The sequence below is a fragment of the Coenobita brevimanus genome, chromosome 54 (genome assembly GCF_032717465.1).
Source record: "Coenobita brevimanus isolate Jiangsu-jjx chromosome 54, ASM3271746v2, whole genome shotgun sequence".
NCBI lineage: Eukaryota > Metazoa > Arthropoda > Malacostraca > Decapoda > Coenobitidae > Coenobita > Coenobita brevimanus.
In genome coordinates, this window is record NC_137007.1 from 7761674 (window position 1) to 7782208 (window position 20535).

Consider the following 20535-nt stretch of genomic DNA (forward strand, 5'->3'; position numbering starts at 1 on the left):
GAGTCAAGATGCACACACACACACACACACACACACACACACACACACACACACACGAGAATAAAAGTTAAATACGACAAAGGAGTATTCTGTAGGTGCACACACACACACACACACACACACACGAGAATAAATGTTAAATACGAAAATGGAGTATACAGTAGGAGGGAAGACAAACACACACACACACACACACACACACACACACACACACACACACACACACACACACACACGAGAATAAATGTTAAATACGAAAATGGAGTATACAGTAGGAGGGAAGACAAACACACACACACACACACACACACACACACACACACACACGCGAGAATAAATGTTAATACGAAAATGGAGTATACAGTAGGAGGGAAGACACACACACACACACACACACACACACACACACACACACACACACACACACACACACACACACACGAGAATAAACGTTAAATACGAAAATGAAGTATACAGTACGAGGGAAGACACACACACACACACACACACACACACACACACACACACACACACACACACACACACACACACACACGAGAATAAATGTTAATACGAAAATGGAGTACAGGTGGACACACACACACACACACACACACACACACACACACACACACACACACACACACAAGGCTGAGAAATGGTGCTAGTCGTCGTAGTGGTGGTGCTAACAAAGGATAGTAATGTTGCACGCTTTATTGTGTGTGGTGGTTGTGGCGAATCGGGTCTGTCTCACTGTGGTAAATGTGGTGGTGAATGAAACAATGAGAGAACCGATGAGTGGTGGTTGTGGTTAGTGTGGTAGTTATGGCGGTTGTGGTGGATCTGGTCTCACTGTGGTAAATGTGGTAGAGCTAATGGAACAATGAGAAACGTTAAGCTGCGGTGCTGTGGTTGTGGTAACTGTGGCGGTTGTGGTTGTGGCAGCTGTGGCGCTTGTGGTTGTGGTAGCTGTTGCAGCTGTAGCTGTAGTAGCTGTGGCGGTTGTGGGTGTGGTAATCAAGGTAGCTGTGGCGGTTGTGGTTGTGGTAGCTGTGGCGGTTGTGGTTGTGGCAACTGTGGCGGTTGTGGTTGTGGCAACTGTGGCGGTTGTGGTTGTGGTAAACAAGGTAGCTGTGGTTGTGGTAGCTGTGGCGGTTGCGATTGTAGTAGTCACGGAAGTTGTTGTTGTGGTAGCTGTGGTGGTTGTGGTTGTGGTAGTCACGGAAGTTGTTGTGGTAGCTGTGGTGGTTGTGGTTGTGGTAGCTGTGGTGGTTGTGGCTGTGGCAGCTGTGGCGGGTGTGGTTGTGGTAGCTGTGGTGGTTGTGGCTGTGGCAGCTGTGGCGGGTGTGGTTGTGGTAGCTGTTGTGGTTGTAGTTGTGGTAGCTGTGGCGGTTGAGATGATCCTGGCAGTTTTGGTAGTGATATAATTACGTGAGGTATTTGGCCATTATACCTATCACTCAAGTGTGGTGGTAGTGGAGACAGCTGTGGTGGAAGGTCAGGTAGTAGGTTTGGCGGTAGTGGTAGTTATCCTTGTCGTTTCTGTGGTGGTATCTTAGATGGTGGATGACGATGGTAACTGTGGTGGTGGCTGTTATATTGGTAGTGGTGGTTGTGGTAGTTAGTGGTAGAGGTAGCCTAACTGGGGGTGCCAGATGTAGTGACAGTGGTAGATGCTGTAGTAGTAGTAGCGGCGGCGGTGGTGGTGGTGGTGGTAGTGAGACGTGGTGGTGGTGGAAGTTGTGGTGACGGTAATTCTGGTAGTGTGATGGCAACTGTGGTGGTGGTACTGTGTGGTCATGACAGTAGTTGTGGTGTTACAGGCTGTGGTGGCGTGAGTTCCTGTAGTGGTGGATGTGGTGGTGTTACATGTGACCACTATAATGGTGTTAATTGTGGCAGCGTCAGATGTGGTGGTGGTAGTTGTGGTGGGGATAGTTGTGGCGGTGGTAGTTGTGGTGGTGGTAGACGTGGTGGTGGTTTGCTTAATGCTAGCAGATGTAGTGGAAGTTGCGACGTTAAATGTGACAGTAGCTTGTGCTGTGGTGATGGTAACTTTGGTGGTGGCAGCTGTGATGGTAGCCGATGTGGTGGTGGTGGTGGTGATGCTCGTAGTAGTATTAGTATTATTATTATTTTTATTATTATTATTAGTAGTAGTAGTAGTAGAAGATGTAAATGTGGTTGTGACACTGTGCTGGTAGATGTTGTGGTGAGCGCTGTGGTAATTGTGGTGGCTGAAGGTGAAGGCTGAGTTAGCAAATTTAAGTGTTGAAATCTTACAGCCACACTATGCTGGCTCCCCCCTCCCTACCCTCCTGCTCTCTCTCTCTCTCTCTGTTACTTTTCCTACCTCCTTACCCAATCTCTCCTTCGTTTTCCAATGATTTTCTATTATTTTCTTTATTAATTTCCATTTTCCTTCGCCCTTTTCTTTCCTCTCCTCCTCCTCTGTTTCCTGTTTACCTCTCATCTCTTCCATTATCATTTCTTTTCCTCTTCCTCCTTCTCCACTTCCTTGCTTTTAAAATCGCACTGTTTTTCTTTTCCCTCGCTTCACCCCCCTCGCTTCCCCACCACACACCATTCTCCTTCATCTGTTGTAGTTAGATTTCTTTCCAACACTTTCCTTCTTTCATATACCTTCACTGTTTTCTGTTCCATAGTTTCCCTCTCTGTCCATCACAACATTTCATTATGACCGACAGGATCAGTCAGACGTTTCCTTTTAATAACATTTCTCCATTCACCCCTATTTCTCTACGCCTTTGCCATCAAATCATCATCACCCTCTTCCTTACTTTCACCTGACGTCACCTTTCAATAACTCTTCCCCTCTAATCTCTCTCTCTCTTATCACGTTTGAATCCTTGTCTTCCTCCTTTTTCTGCCTCTCTCTTCCTCCTCTCTATGCTTCTTCCTCATTTTCGTACCTGCCTCTCTCCTCCCTACCTTGTTCGTCTCCCCTTTTTTCTCCTGCCTCTAATTCTTCCTTGTTTCTCCACCTGCCTCTCTTCCGTCTTCCTGGTGCCGCTGTGCAGATTCTCTCTCTCTCTCCTCTCTTCCTCCCTCTGCTTCTTCCTCGTTCCTCAGCCTCTCTTCCCTCCTTTCCTCCCTTCCCTACTGTCTTTTTCTTCCTACCTCTCGGTTTTCTCCCTCTCCTTTATACCTATCCTCATCGCATCTGTCCCCCTCTCATTTGATTTCTTTGAGGGGATGAAAATTACCTAATAATAATAATGGCGGATCAACTCTTTGAAGCCTAAGTCTGTGTGGTATATAGACTATCTACCGTATGTAATTCTTTGTCTCTTAATTATCTCTCTCTTACTCTTCACTTTCCCCTCCACCTTGTCTCTCTCCAGTTCCATTAATTCCCTTCATCCCCTCCACCGTGTCTCTCTCCAGTTCTATTATTTCTCTTCATCCCTCCACCTTCTCTCTCCAGCTCTTATTTCTCTTCATTCCTCCACCTCTCTGCGGCATCATCAGTCCGGTTAAAGTGCCCTGATCCGGATGAGGTGGCGGGGCAATTATCCGGACTTCCGCACGCGCTGAAACAATCCGTGGGTCGCTTCCGGGAGAGGGGGGACGGGGAGCAGGGGTGAGATAGGGCGGGAGGGGAGGAGGGGTGATGTGTGGGTGGTAGATAGGGAAGGGATGAAAGGTGTGGGTGGCAGACACAGAAGGGTAAGGAGGTGTAGGAGGTAAACAGGGAAGGAGGGTGTGGGTGTGGGTGGAGGAAGAGTGGTGTGGATGGTTGTAGGGAAGAAGGTGTGGATGGCTGTATGGGAGGAAGAGGGAGACGTGGGTGGTAGGAACATTGGTGGAGGAAGGTGTGGGTGGCAGGAATGAACAGGAAGGGAGAGGGAGGGGGGGGTAGTACGGAGGGGGAGGTGGGAGCCCGTAGCGAAGGGGCAGGAGGGGATATGTTGATAATATGTAAGGGATGGAAACGGGAGGGGTAGAGAGGGGGGTGGGAGAAGGGGTTGAGAGGGGGGATGGGAGGAGGGGAGGGGACGTGTGGGTGGCAAGGAGGAGGAGTGAGGGTACAAGAGGAGAGAGAGGCGTGGTAGGGAAGGAAAGAGAAAAGGTGAACAGAAAATAGGAAATGATGGTAAAATCTGAGAAAACTATTTGGTAGGAGAAAGGCTGAAATACAGGTGAATTAAGAAAAACATGGATAGAAGAAAGTGATGAATGAGTGTTGGTATGAGGTGAAAAAACGATGGGAAAACGGGGTGAATGGGTGGGCTGCCATGCTGGTGTGAGTGATAGTGAATGAAGGCTGTGTATGAATGAATGATGTGGTGGGAGGGAGGAAGTGGGGGTGACATAAACTGAGGGGATGGGTGGGTGGAGGCAGTGCAAGAGGGGAGGGAACTGAGGGGCGGGACTGGGAGAGGAGAGAACCGGGAAATGAAGGGGAGAGGGAAGGGGCAATAAGGGGAGGGGAGGGAAGGGGAGAGAAAGGAAGGGGATGAGGATGGTGGGACGGGGAAGGATGGGGAAACGTAAGAAGGGAAGGAAAGGAAGGGGAAGGGAAGGGAAGAGCGGACTTTTCGATAAGAGTGGAGAAACAAAAGGTGAGAGTTGGGAATGAGGAAAGTGGAAGGGGACATGAGACGAGAGGGAATGTGAACAGAGTGTAATGAGAATGGATACTGACTGAACGATAATAAATGGATCGGTAGCAAAAAGAAGGGAGTAAAATAAGCCAGATGACAGTCATAACGAACAGAAAAAAAAATGGAAGAGTGATGAGATGGAAGGTAATGGAGGAAGAAGATGGAAGGATGTGAGAGACGGATAGGCTAATCACGGGGGAGGTAATGAACAGCGGGGATTTGTGAGAGTGAGTAAGGGAAATGTGATGGAAACGGAAAAATCACTAACGACCGGAAGATGTAAAAGAGAATGAATGAGTGGGTGAAAGTGGATGCCTGAGTCGCCACGATTGCACTCAAAATTTTAAACCGTGAAAAAGAACAGAAACAATGATAGTCTGAGAGAGAGAGCGAGAGAGAGAGAGAGAGAGAGAGAGAGAGAGAGAGAGAGAGAGAGAGAGAGAGAGAGAGAGAGAGAGAGACGCCCACCAGGAGAGGATAGTATTACCCAAGGGGGAGGTAAGAGAAAGGGATGAGGAAGAGGAGGAGAGGGACAGGAGAGTGAGGGAGGGAAGGGGAGGTGAGAGAGTGAGGGAGGGAAGGGGAGGTGAGGGAGGGGGAGGGGAAGAGACAAAGGCAGTCAGGGAAGCAAGAGGAGGTGAGGGACAGAGGGGGAGACAGATAGACGGGAGAGGAAGGAAGGGAAAAGAGATAAACAGGAATATAAAACAAAGGAGGAGGAGGAGGAGGACGATGACGAGGAGGAGGAGGACGAGGAGGGAGACAGGAGAGGGTCGAGCAGGGACGCGTAAAAATTGAGCAATAATGAAAGGAACACAAGGAAAGACCGGATATTTAAATGAGAGAGAGAGAGAGAGAGAGAGAGAGAGAGAGAGAGAGAGAGAGAGAGAGAGAGAGAGAGAGAGAGAGAGGATGGGAAAAAAGGAGGGAGCCATCTTCTCAGTCATTCACATAATCCTCATTAAGACTAATTAATGACCTCAAGTGATAGCCTCCTTCCTCTCTCTTATTTATTAGTTCTCATTCACTCCCACGCCCTCTCCCTCTCTCTCTCTCTCTCCATCCTAAAGGGCTTAACCACTACACACTGACGACGTGTTTTGTGTCTATATTTTTGCTGCCTCGACTATTTTATTCGGCTTCTGGGAGACCTCTTGAAGTGGGGGTTTTTCCAGTATGAAGTCTCTCCAGTATGAAAAAGTCTCTCCAGTACGAAAAGTCTCTCCAGTATGAAAAGTCTCTCAGGTATTAAAATGTCTCACCAGTATTAAAGCCTCACCAGTATGAAAGGTCTCTCCAGTATGTAAGTCTTTCCAGTATGAAAGGTCTCTTCAGTAGGAAAAAGTCTCTCCAGTATGAAAAGTCCCTCCAGTATGAAAAAGTCTCTCCAGTAATAAAAAGTCTCTCCAGTATGAAAAAGTCTCTCCAGTACGAAAAAGTCTCTCCAGTAGGAAAAAGTCTCTCCAGTAGGAGAAAGTCCCTCCAGTATGAAAAAGTCCCTCCAGTATGAAAAAGTCTCTCCAGTATGAAAAAGTCTCTCCAGTATGAAAGTCTCTCCAGTATGAAAAAGTCCCTCCAGTGTGAAAAAGTCTCTCCAGTGTGAAAAAGTCCCTCCAGTATGAAAAAGTCTCTCCAGTATGAAAAAGTCTCTCCACAGCTGAATAACACTGTCTGAAGATACCGACAAAATAATAATAATAATAATAATAATAATAATAACGTCATCAGACTGAAGGGTTAAACACCATTATCTTTGTCCTACTTTCATTTTCCTATTTTCCTCGTCCTCTCCTCTAATCTTCTTTCAAACTTACTTATCGTTTCCCCACTCCCAAATTTTCTGTCTGTTCCTTCCTCCTCCTAACTTCCAAACTTTTCTCAAAATCTTTCTTTCCTCCTCCTTCTTCTTTGATCTCATTATCCATTTTCCTCCTTACCTTTATATTTCATTTATTCTCGTCTACATTAACCTTCAATAATTCTGTTCACTGTCTATGGTACTCTATTCGTTCACTCTTTTCTCCATCCCCCATTTTCTCCCTTGCTCTCTCAACAGTATCCTCTTCTTCCGATTTCTTCTGCTTTCTTCCTCACTATTCCACTGCCTCTTCTCTGTGTTCACTTGTTTTCTCATTCTATCTTCTTCACCTCTACATCTACTCTCGTTCATTCTCTTTCCCGTTCGTATTTCCACTTCTTTTAATATCCTTGTTTTGTTTTTTTCATTCCATTTTCTCCCTAGTTTTGCTCACTATCTTTCCTCCTTGTTCATTATCTTTCGTCGTTCTTCATTTCTTCCTTGTTCTAGTGTCATCTACCTTTTTCGTTCTACCTGCACTCCTACTCCCTCTCATTCCCTCCATCACTCTTTCACTTCCTCGGTATGGTTCGCAAGATATTTCAAGGTACTGCTTGTCCTTCTAACTCCTTTTAATTCCCTATCCCTCCCCTCCCATCCCTCACTCCCATATACTCTTCGTTCATTCACTTTCCCTATTCTCCCTGCCTAACTCAGTGCTCCCTCATTATAACTGTGAGGGCCGGAAGGAAGCGCGGGGAGGCGTGGAGAAGAGGGAGACAAAAGAGGGAGGGAGGAAGGGAGAGGGAGGAGGAGGCAGGGAGGGAGGAAGGGAAGGAGAGAGGTGTCCTAGATGCCTCCCACTTCCGGCGCTTTCCTTCCACTCCCCTTCTTCCTTCAACCTTCTTTTTTCCTCCTCAACGTCCTCCCATAAAGTTTCCCTCCATCCATTACCTCTTTATCTCAGCGATTAATCCGGTTTCCCTCCATTTTCATCATCACCTCTCCTCCATTTTCCTTTTTCCATTCGCTCGACCACCCACCATGCGCTTTCTCTCTCTCTCTCCTTTCTTCCCCCTTTAACACTCTTTCCCTCCCTCCCTTCTTCCTCCAATTCTCCTCTTCCCTCCCTCGCTCCCTTCTTCCCCAACTCTCTTTTCTCACCTCACTCCTTCCCCACTTCATTTCAACCCCACTTTCTTACCAAACTCTTCTTCTCTCCCTCGCTTAATTCCCCAATTCTCCTTTCCTACCCCTTCCTTCTTTCCCACCACTTGCCACAGCCCTCCCTTCTTGCCCACAAACTCTCCTTTCCTTCCTACTTCCCCATCAACTCTTCCCTAGCCCCTTCTTACCTACATCTTCCCCCAACTATCTTTTTCCACCCCTTTCTTCCTCAAACTCTCCTTTCCTACCACCTTCTTCCCTATACTCTCCTGCCCCATCCCCCTTCTTCTCCCAGCAATGTTTTCCTGCCCCTCTTCGTCCCCAACTCTCCTTCCCCCTTTCGTCCTCTAACTCTCCTTCCCTCACCCTTCCTTCTCTAACTCTCCTTCCCTCACCCTTCCTTCTCTAACTCTCCTTACCTCATCCTTCCTTCTCTAACTCTCCTTCCCTCACCCTTCCTTCCCTCACCCTACCTTCTCTAACTCTCCTTCCCTCACCCTACCTTCTCTAACTCTCCTTCCCTCACCCTACCTTCTCTAACTCTCCTTCCCTCACCCTACCTTCTCTAACTCTCCTTCCCTCACCCTACCTTCTCTAACTCTCCTTCCCTCACCCTACCTTCTCTAACTCTCCTTCCCTCACCCTACCTTCTCTAACTCTCCTTCCCTCTCCATCCTCTAACTTTTCTTTCTTCACCCTTCCTTCTCTAAATTTCCTCCCCTCCTTCATCCCAAACTCATCGTTATTCCCTCCCATCTTCCCCAACTCTTCTTCCTTCTCTCCCTTCATCCCCAACTCTTCTTTCTCTCCCTTCTTCCTCAACTCTCCTGCCTTCTCTCCTTTCACCCCCAAACTCTCCTTCCCAACCTTCATTCCCAACTCTTCTTCTTTCCCTTCCTTCTTCCTCAAGTCTCCTCTCTATTTCTCCCTTTTCCTCTCTCTATCCCTTCTCCCCTGTTCCATTCTCACTCTCCTCCCCCCCCATCCCCCCTATCCCGCCTTTCTTTCTCTTCTCTCTCACTCTCTTCACCTTTTCCAGATGTTACACCTCTAGTACTGCTTCCTTGTGTCCCCTTCTTCCTCTTCTCTTCCTTATTATCCTTCTTCCTCCTTTCCACCTCTTCCTAAAACATCTTCCTTCTCTTCTTCCGCATTCCATTTCTTTTTACACAAAACTATCATCTTCCTCCAATTTTCCTTGCATTTCTTCAATTACTCTTACATTTCTCTCTCTCTCTCTCTCTCTCTCTCTCTCTCTCTCTCCTAATATTCCCTTCACCACATGCCTCATCTCTTATATTATCACTTTTTTCCCTATGGTTTAAAACGGTGATGAAAAGTGGATGGGGAAAAAAATAAGAAGAAAATGACTAGGGGGGATTGCAAAGAGTGAGAATATGGAAGAAAATACAGAGAAGAAAGGGAAAGGAATCATATAAAAAACAAGAAGGTAGGCAGAAGAAAAGGACAAAAAGTACTAAGGCGAAGGAAGGAATTTTGAGAGAGAGAGAGAGAGAGAGAGAGGAGGGAGATGGAAAATTAATGAGACTGATGAGGGAAAAACACTAATAGGTAGTAGGAAAAACCGGAAAATATTAATAAAAAAGAAAAAAAAAAGGATGTAAATACGCAACGGCAAGGACAGGGAAAATCCACAGGGGAAAGAGGAAGGAAAGAGACAATTAAAGACAAATGTGACGCGGGAAGGAAAAAAGGAGAAAAGAATGGGCCGAAAGAAAGATAACAGAAATACATGAAGAAACGAAAGCGATGGGAATGAAGCAACGGAGGAAACTAATTACTAGCGAGAAAACAAAGAGGAAAGAGATGAAGCAAAGTAGAAGGAAGGAAGGAAGGAAAGACGATGGGAAGGAAGAATGGACTACAAAGGGAAGGAAGGGGAAGGAAGGAAGGAAAGTGGGAAGGAAGAATGGAGTACAAAGGGAAGGAAGGAAGGACGGAAAGAAGGTGGGAAGGAAGACTGGAGTACAAAGGGAATGATGGGGAAGGAAGGGCACAACAGCAGTGGACTAAGGGCGCCTAAAGGTAATCTCCCTCTGCTGGAACAACCTCACGCCTATCCCTCCCTTCCTCCCTCTATCCCTCAGTTTCTCCTTAACCCCCCACTTCCCCTCTATTCCTCACCCCTCCCGCTCCCTCTTACAGTCCTCTAGTCCTCACCTCCCTACCTTCCACCCTCCTCTATCCTTCATCTCCCCCTACCCTCCACCCCTCACCTCCCTCATCCTGTCTATCACCTATCCCTCCCTACAATCTATTACTCGCCCCTCCCCCCCTCACCTCCCTATCCTGTCATCTTCTATAGACGTCTTCTGAAGCCATTAAAACTTACTACCTCTTTACTTAAATACTTGAAGAATTTTAGTCTCTCTCTCTCTCTCTCTCTCTCTCTCTCTCTCTCTCTAAATAGAACCACGGTAGGAAGGATGGAACGTTCGAACTACTAAATATATTTCTGTACCGTGGATTTTTTTTTTTCTCTCTCTCTGAAATCTGAAGCATGGTAGGAAGGAAGGAATGTTGGAACCACTATATATATTTCTGTACAGGAGTATTTTTGTTCTCCCCCCTCCCTCCTCTCTCTCTCTCTCTCTCTCATGACTTATGCTCTTCTTGGTACTCCCTCATCTTTGTTTGTGGACCTATTCGCTCTTTTCATCCTCGTTCGCTTCTTTACTCTCTCTCTCTCTCTCTCTTCCTGTGTTGCCAACTTTCCATAATTATCGTCATTTTCGTCTACTTCTTTCCACTTTATCTCACTTCATTTTCTTTCCTATGTTACTCTCCTGTGTGTTTCCTTGTATCTCACTCCCTCTCTTTCACTTTCCTTTCCCCTCTCCGTTAGCTATTCATTCTTTATCGTACCCTTTTTATCACTGTCTTCATTTCTCTCATACATCCCTCTTTATACATTATTCATTTCATTTTTTCTTTCTCCTCCTCCTTCCTTCTTTTCTTCGCTGGCTCCCTACTATTTGTTCTTATTTTCCTTCGATTATCCTTATTTCACTCACGTCTCCTCTATCTTGTTCCTTCCACTTTCTCCCCTCTCTTCTTCCCTTCACTCCTCCTCCTCCTCTTTGTTAGCTTCCTCTTACATAGTTTCTCACTCTTTCCATTTTTTTCCTCCTTCTTCTATTTCTGTATTCTCCCATTCCCTTTTCTCCTCTTCCTTTTCTTCTCTGCTATTATTATATCTCCCTTTTTGTTTCTTCATCCCCCTATTTTCTCTACAACTCCTCCCTTCTCCTCTTTCTTAACTTTATCTGCAACACTCAATATCTTTTTCTTCCCTTTTTGTCGCTTCCCTCTTTCTCATCCCATTCCCACATTATCCCTCCTCCTCATCCTCCCTCTCCTTCTCTCCCTTTCTTTTCCCCTCCTCCACCTCCACCTTCCTCTCCTCCTTCCTTCCCTCCATCTTCTCTCCTCCTCCTTGCCTCTCTTCGTTAACTTTCCCCTCCAGCCATCCACTCATCCTTGCCCCCATTTCTCCATTGCTTCATTACCTTCTCTCCGTCCCGATCTGCATCTCGCTCTCTCTCTCACACACACACACACACATACACAACCGTACCCACACACACACACACACACACACACACACACACACACACACACACACAAACCCCCCCCACACACACACAACCGTACCCACCCGCCCACGCACACACACACACACACACACACACACACACACACACACACACACACACACACACACACAAACCCCCCCCACACACACACAACCGTACCCACCCGCCCACGCACACACACACACACACACACACACACACACACACACACACACAAACCCCCTCACGCACACAGAACCCCCCCCTCCATGCACACACAAACACACCCCACGGCCACCATCTGTGCATTGAGGTGAGGGGCAGCGGTGAGGACCCCCAGATGGTATCGGGGAAGGGAACAGTGACGCGACACGCCAGAAGATGGACCGTCACACCAAGATCCAAAGAGCGTCACACAACCGACCACCTGTCATTGGGGAGGGAATGTAGGGCGTGGGGAGCAGGGGTGGGGGGTGGGGAAGGCGACTAAAGGAGGGAGAAACACACACACACACGCACACAAAGAAACCCTACGAGGAAAAAAAAAACAACGAAGAAAATCTAATTAGAAAAATACAAGTAAGTGTACTATAATAAACAGAAGACTCGGGAAATATATACAAAAAAGGAGAGAAACCTTACGAAGTGGATGAAATGGCAAAAAAAAAAGGGGGGGGGGAAGACACAAACACGAAGAATACTGAACCAGAAATATATGAGTATGAAGAAGTAAGCTACACAAAAGAGAAAATAAAAAAATGGACGTGAGGAAACTGCAACGATCTGGTTAGTTTTAAATGAGACGACAAACCATGAACAGGACTCAAGTACTTACAAACGTAGACCAGGCACGGCACATTTATTTACCTGGAAAAATGAAAACTATATTATATGAGACTGTATTATGAGACAGAAGTAATACATGAAAAGCCCTACCAAAACTCAGCTTGTATCTTATATCGTGTTTTTCGCATGCTGTAACGCTGGGAATATATCAAAGGTCGTCAGTCAATAAATAAAAAAGGTAAGGTGGTATTAATTAACCGCGATGGAGAGCAGAGCAGAACGTTGATGACAGGTAGTATCGTCCATATGGTGCGGGTCCCAATACTGCCACTCTCAAGGTCAAGTTGTAAACCCTCACACATGGATATACCACCAATGAACACTATTACCACTGCCAAACAATAACTGGAAATACTAATAAAAAGGTTCGGGTGAGGTCTGAGTACGATCGGATATTATGCTGCCAGTGACTCCTCTTAGTTGGTGCAGTAACGAATTTGAGAATAAAAGTATAAAACATTCATCTCCTTCACCTGACAGTCCTCACTACCGATACTAATTCGCAGACGAAATAGTTACTTTATATTCATAACAAAGTGTATAAAAAATTCTTAAACATATTTTACTAAGAAACTTGGTCACTAAAATATATAACAGGTAAACTGGACAGGGGTTACCTCGTACTGAAGTGACGATCCCCAATTAGCGTTATCCATTTAAATTACCAATGAGGTGCCTAAAGTACCTTCAGTTTAGGTAATTACCCAAATAAATTTTTCCCACAGTTTTTAGCTTACCGAGCTCAAATCTAGGGAGCTAGATGAATGTCAGGCACAGAATCATTACCATGTATTTATGTTGGCATTTTGTACCAGCTTCACGTTAAAATCCAAATATATGAACCACAGAGTACGGTGTGCGTAGATGAAATGTGCGTATAAATTCCACTACATCAGTCGTTGGTATAAAGAAAGTGTGACAGAATGAGGCTTCCACATGACGACAGGCCGTGACGTCGTGCACTGGCACCAACACACACACACACACACACACACACACACACACACACACACACACACAAAGCAAGTCAAGTCTACGGCAATAATTCCGGGATATCTGCTGCTCATAACGAAGGGAGGAAAAATGCAACCCATCACACTATTGTTAATTATTTTAGCAATAATTAATTAGGCTATGACTTGATTTCGAAACGATGTACAAGGACTACTGGCCGCAGTTGTGTGTGTACGTGTGTATACATCCATCTACCTACCAATCTGTCTATATCTATTTATTTATGTATAAACTGCAGCAACATACAATCTTAAACAAAATATGGCAGAAAATATACGCTACCCCAGTATTCACATCTACGAGGGGTGATCAGAAAGTAATGACAGTTCGTGCTATAATATGAAAACCTTAAATGATGGGAGGTATTGGAGCAAGGAGAGTGCAGAGTTGCCTGTCCTTACGAGTTTGAACTTGTCGCCGTATGCCAGACTTTTCTTGTTTTATTGTTGTGAGTGAATGCTTCACTCTTGTTTTTGCTCTCTGGCCAGAAACATGGATTACTCGAAAGAAGGCTGCAGGTTCTACATTTTTACGAGGTGGAAACTGGGAAAGAAAGCAACAGAGATTCGAGGGGAATTATTACAAGTTTATCCAGACACTACTCCTTCCCTGGAAACTGTTTCCCGCTGGATTCGTGCTTTCACAGCAGGAAAAACTGAATTGAAAGATGAACAACGCTCTGGACGCCCCCGGACATCCGTGACCAAAGCAACAACTGTCCGTGCACGGTCCATCATTGACAAGGATCCAACTGTAACTCTTAGGTTCTTAGCCTTGGAGCTTGATATCAGTTATGGGAGTGCATATGACATCGTGCATGAACAATTACATCTGAGGAAGAAGTGTTGTCGATGGATACCCCATTTGTTGACTGATGAGCAAAAGGCTGAACGGGTGAGGATTTGTCGTGTCTGGCTTGCTGAATTTGAACCAAATGGTCCAAAATGGTTCTCAGATGTTGCTACTGGAGATGAGTGTTGGATTTCATTCTTCACAACCCGTGACAAGCAGTCAAACATGGTGTGGTTGGGCGATGAAGACCCTCGACCTCAGATTTTGAAGGAAGGATTTCGCAGCCAGAAGCGCCTTTTCACCATCTTTTTCAATTCTCAAGGACCAATATGCGTGGATGTGATGCCTGAAAAGTCCACTATCACAGCCCAATACTACACAAACCAGGTCCTTCCACAAGTCTTGAAACACAAGGCCAACACCGCACCAACCCGCCGTCGGTCTCGCCTTTTGCTGCACCACGACAATGCTGCACCCCACAAAGCTCACCTCACTATGCAGTACCTGGAACAACAAGGTATAACTCTGCTCCCCCACCCACCCTACTCCCCTGACCTGGCTCCCTGTGACTTTTGGTTGTTTCCAAAAATTAAATCTGTCATCGCTGGGAAGCAATATCATCGCATCCAAGACTTGGCACGGACCGCCAATTCAGAACTTCAAAGTATACCGTCTTCAGAGTACCACGCTTGCTTCATGAAGTGGAGAAAGAGAATGGAACGCTGCATAGAGGTTGGAGGGGAGTACTTTGAAGGAATGTGAGTCATAGTTTGATAGTTCTTCATGCTAATAAAAGTTTATGGACTCACTGTCATTTCTTTCTAATCACCCCTCGTAGTCTAAATGGTTCTGTACCATGGATTCACAAGCGTACAGACACCGTAACTTTTAGGCACATAAACGCTAAAGTATATTTACATTAGTATCGGTACATGAGCTAAGCATACAAATACCGTACAAATACACGCACAAGAAGCAAACGAAAGTAGACCAAGACAAGTGTTCCTTCCCAAACACTTCAACAAACAAACAAACAGAGAGGGAGCGGATGGGAGTACCACTGAATACTTTACACATTCTTGGCTTCACTAGGCGGTAGAGAAGCTGGTGTGTAGGTAGGTGAGGTAGAGAAGCTGGCGTGTAGGTAGGTAAGGTAGAGGAGAAGGTGTGTATGTAGGTAGAGAAGCTGGTGTGTAGGTAGGTGAGGTAGAGAAGCTGGTGTGTAGGTAGGTGAGGTAGAGAAGCTGGCGTGTAGGTAGGTGAGGTAGAGGAGAAGGTGTGTATGTAGGTAGAGAAGCTGGTATGTAGGTAGGTGAGGTGTAGGTAGGTGAGGTAGAGAAGCTGGTGTGTAGGTAGGTGAGGTAGAGAAGCTGGTGTGTAGGTAGGTGAGGTAGAGAAGCTGGCGTGTAGGTAGGTGAGGTAGAGGAGAAGGTGTGTATGTAGGTAGAGAAGCTGATATGTAGGTAGGTGAGGTGTAGGTAGGTGAGGTAGAGAAGCTGGTGTGTAGGTAGGTGAGGTAGAGAAGCTGGTGTGTACGTAGGTGAGGCAGAGAAGCTGGCGTGTAGGTAGGTGAGGTAGAGAAGCTGGTGTGTAGGTAGGTGAAGTAGAGAAGCTGGCGTGTAGGTAGGTGAGGTAGAGAAGCTGGTGTGTAGGTAGGTGAGGTAGAGAAGCTGGTGTGTAGGTAGGTGAGGTAGAGAAGCTGGTGTGTAGGTAGGTGAGGTAGAGAAGCTGGTGTGTAGGTAGGTGAGGTAGAGAAGAAGGTGTGTAGGTAGGTGAGGTAGAGAAGCTGGTGTGTAGGTAGGTGAGGTAGAGGAGGTGTGTATGTAGGTGAGGTAGAGGAGAAGGTGTGTAGGTAGGTGAGGTAGAGAAGCTGGTGTGTAGGTAGGTGAGGTAGAGGAGAAGGTGTGTAGGTAGGTGAGGTAGAGAAGCTGGTGTGTAGGTAGGTGAGGTAGAGGAGGTGTGTATGTAGGTGAGGTAGAGGAGGTGTGTATGTAGGTGAGGTAGAGGAGGTGTGTATGTAGGTGAGGTAGAGGAGGTGTGTATGTAGGTGAGGTAGAGGAGAAGATGTGTAGGTAGGTGAGGTAGAGAAGCTGGTATGCAGGTAGGTGAGGTAGAGAAGCTGGTGTGCAGGTAGAGAAGATGGTGTGTAGGTAGGTGAGGTAGAGAAGCTGGTGTGCAGGTAGAGAAGATGGTGTGTTGGCAGGTGAGGTAGAGAAGCTGGTGCGTAGGTAGGTGAGGTAGAGAAGCTGATGTGTAGGCAGCTGAGGCAGAGAAGGTGGTGTGTAGGTAGGTGAGGCAGAGAAGGTGGTGTGTTGGTAGGTGAGGCTGAGAAGCTAGTGTGTAGGCAGATGTGGTAGAGAAGTTGGTGTGTAGGCAGGTGTGGTGCAGAAACTGGTGTATAGGCAGATGAGGTAGAGAAGTTGGTGGGTAGGTTGGTGAGACAGAGAAGTTGGTGTGTAGTACAGAAACTGCTGTGTAGGTAGATGTGGTCGGTGTTGGCACAGTCACTAACAAAAGTTCGTATATTTACCACTTCTATCTCTCACTTTCCTCTGCTGGCTACCATAACTCAGGTGAGATGTTTCGTAGGGAAGTTAATGAAGAGACAGGTAGGTACGAAGGTGTACTGAAGGTATAATTTCAGGCAGGTATTCCTTCCCGCTCTGGTCTTTCTAACCTGTACTATGGCTCCATTACAAGCTCCAGGAATCTAATACCCACAGAATATGACTCCACAGCACAGTACCAGCCTAAAAGATACATGCATTGAACGTGTGCAAGGTTTATATTTAGTGATATCAGGATGGGACGAATGAATACCTGGGCGCAACAGTACACTACAGGATTATTCGCCAGATTTTTCACCTCTTCTGTTATATTTCTCACTTTCCTCTGCTGGTAAATATTCCTATGGTGAGAGAGGCACAACAGGAAGCTGGTGTGTACATAGGTATAGGTACGTCAAGCTAAGGTCAGGGACAAAAGTAACACTACCGTATTAGGCCTATTTCACCTCTTTGGCACTTTCCTCTGCTGGCTAATATTCCTAAGCTTAGAGAGACCTTGTATGTTTATGTGCCCATGGATAATTTCCCTTTGATATGATGCGTCAGAAAGACAACTGAGAGATCCCTTAAATGTGAAGTAAACACAGTGGAATACCAGACGAACTTGTATCCCTGGCTCCACAACAGCTCTAAACACTTCTTCATATAGTCTACACTTCTGGGATTCGTAAATTTTATTAAATTTATAACTTAAAAAATAAAATCCAGCCATCTGATTATGTTTAGCAAGATTTCATAACGTGTGGGCATTCTGTACCTGGATTAACCCACTGATGCCGGGTGCCATCCTCTAGTTTATCATTCCTGTTCCTTGAAGAGTTCATTCAACTTAGGAAAGGCCTCTCGCATGGAAGGGTTTAGTAAGTCTATATCTAATCCTTCCGGCCTGAAAATATAACCTCAGCTGAATCGAATCGTCAAGAGATGACATAAATAAAATGAACACGGCATCCCCGGCAAAGTGGGTTAAAGGAACTAATGACGCCGTAAAAACTTGCGCAGGTGGAGGTAGATAAAAGCCGAGTAAAATATAGGGAATTAAATCATTTAGGTTCCAATGCGACTACTGGTGGTAAACTGGAGAAAAAAGCATGGGGTAGATAGGCAATGTGTATGTTATATGCTGGACTAGGCTATTATTAATTAAAGTAAATTATTACGTGGCGCAGAAAAAAAAAAAAAAAAAAAAAAAAATATGCGTACTTGAAAAAAACAATCGGGGACATAAAAGAATAATAAAATTTCCTAATTAAAAAAAAAAAAAATGAAGGCGAGTAAGCAAAACGAGTACCAGTATATACCGGTGTAACAAGTATCAGTCTATCTATCTATCTATCTATAGCCCGACGCCCTAATCCCGCAAAGGGTGGCCGCAGACAAAACGCCTCCAAGTCACTCTGTCACCCACCATTTGACTCCCCTCCCCCAACTCACCCCCCTCCCTCATATACCTCTCAACTCCATCCCTCCACCTCATCCTCGGTCTACCCCTCCCTCTCCCTCCCTCCACCTCACCCACATACACCCTCTTAGTCAGTCTTTCACTCTCCATCCTCTCCACATGTCCAAACCACCTCAGTGTATTTCTCCTAATCTTTTCAACCACATCCACATCTACCCCACAACGTTCCTTCACTTCTTCATTCGTCAACCTGTCCCTCCATGTCACTCCACATGCTCCTCTCAAGTAACTCATTTCCACTGCTCTCACTCTTGACTTGTTCCCCTCTTGCAAGGTCCACGCCTCGCTTCCATACGTCAGGGTAGGGATCACAATACCATCATGCAGAGACTTCTTAACTTCCATACTCACTTCCCTATTTCTCATCACTGCTTTCAGCATGCCTACAACCTTCCTTCCCTGCTGTACCCTTTCACGCACTTCATCCCCCAAAGTTCCATCCTTACTCATCACACTACCCAAGTACTTGAATGCACTCACATTCTCCATATCCTCACCATCCAACCTCACTGCACACTCTGTGACTTCATTCCTCTCAAACACCATAACTTTACTTTTGTTTACATTAACTTTCAGCTTCCTCCTCCTACACACTGTCCCAAATTCATTCACCAAACCTTGCAACTCCCATTCATCTTCACTCAACAATACTGTATCATCAGCAAACAGCAACACCGGAAGCTTCCAAATCTCACCCTCATTCGTTAGGGCCACCCCCACATCCACTGCCCTACCTTGTACCTCCTTTACGACCCCATCCATATATATATTAAACAGCCATGGAGACATTACACACCCCTGTTTCAGTCCCACATTGAGATCAAAGAACTCACTCAGCTCACCATCCACTCGCACCGTAGCCCTAGCTCCCTCGTACATACTCTTCACAGCACTCAACAATTTCCCCTCCACTCCATATATTCTTAATACCTTCCACATACCTTTCCTATCTATTCTGTCATAAGCTTTCTCCAAAAAAAAAAAAAAAAATAAAAAAAAAAAAAAAAAAAAAAAAATCAGCATTATCAGTAATCAAATGAAACTACTATAACCTTTCAACCCCAGATTTTTTTTTTTTTTCACTTAATTCAGACTGCCACTAGACGAATGTATTACTTTCAGGATCTACAGTATACTTAGGATGGGATTGAAAATTATGGCTACCTAGGCTATATCTAACCACATCCAGGTGGAAAACCTTACCTATAAGAAAATAAAAAGTACATGACGTTCTCGTTGCGTGGAGGTTAAAAAAAGACAGAGAAACATGCAAACATACACACACAGGTAAATAGAAATGCATTGTACAAACATAAGCCTGACAACGACACAGACAGATTGACGGTCCTACACCTCACTCACAGAGCTGCTATAAATACCACACACACACACACACACACACACACACACACACACAGGATGGGAACACAAAAAGCAAGTTAAAAAGAAATACATAGCAATAATACAAACTTGACATGACAACACACAGAGGCCCCTACAACCATGCAAAACGAAGGGTCTACACAGAAGGCCACAGGTACAAGCACACAGGATGGGAACAATTACACCGTTAAACAGACATATAAAGTAGAAACAAACTTAACAACACTCAGACAACGGGGCAAACAAAGGGTACAAACAGGAGGCCACAACTACAGACAGAGAGGATGGAAACAATTTAACAGAAACATATAGCAGAGACTTAACAACGACATTCAGACAACGGTGCAAACAAAAGGTACAGACAGGCGGCCACAACTAGCCTACATGCAGACAGGATGGGAACAACAAGCACAGTGAGGCGGGGCAATCACTCACTCAGTCACTGGGTCGGTCAACTAGGCCCTCAGGCAGCCAGTCACTCATACGATACCTTGGTCACTCGTCTCGGTACACAGGCACTCAGTCAGATAAGTCAGATATATTTTATCCTGAATGCTACGTTAGAACAAAAGATTATAACTATATTGTTTTCGCTCTAACTTGATCTAAAACTGCCATTTTTCCATGTTAAATGCTGAGCTATTGCTAACAAGAGATTAACATTAGTATACGAAGCTTGTTACGAAAGTGCTTTGGAAAGAATGTAGAGCCGTAGCATTGTCTTCTGCAACTGAGACACACGAAATAAGCTTCCAGTAGACGCAAATCTGTGCCAACTGATAGTATATAGAATATGATTACATCAAATATGATGAGCTACTTAAAAAATGCTAAGACATTGTTATATTGTCTTTTTCTGCAACTGAGTTACGTTAAATAAAATGCAGAAGGAAAATGCCCGCCAAGTTCTAATCGACGAAGTAAAGTTATTCTGTGTGTGTGTGTGTGTGTGTGTGTGTGTGTGTGTGTGTGTGTGTGTGTGTGTGTGTGTGTGTGTGTGTGTGTGTGTGTGTGTGTGTGTGTGTGTGTGTGTGTGTGTGTGTGTGTGTGTGTGTGTGTGTGTACAGGTAATCATGTAGGTCAACAAGATTTTAAGTCCTTCAGCTTAATGCCAGTGAGTCGGCTGCTCTTTTAGTGGGCCAATTAGGCAGTCATCCAGCAGGAAAAATAATAATAATAATCGGAAAATAATAAACTGTAATAAGAAACAAGCAGTGCGTGTAAATCCTTCATTCCGCCATTAGTCAAGTTGATCCCTGGGTGTTGGGGGTGAGAGCCGTGC

The 20535-nt window shown here is 45.4% G+C and overlaps 1 protein-coding gene across 1 annotated transcript in view; it reads right to left on the bottom strand.

Moving 5' to 3' along the window:
* LOC145401016 (EEIG family member 2) overlaps positions 1-20535 on the bottom strand; it is a 296457-nt gene that overhangs the window by 215350 nt on the left and 60572 nt on the right. The window lies entirely within an intron of this gene.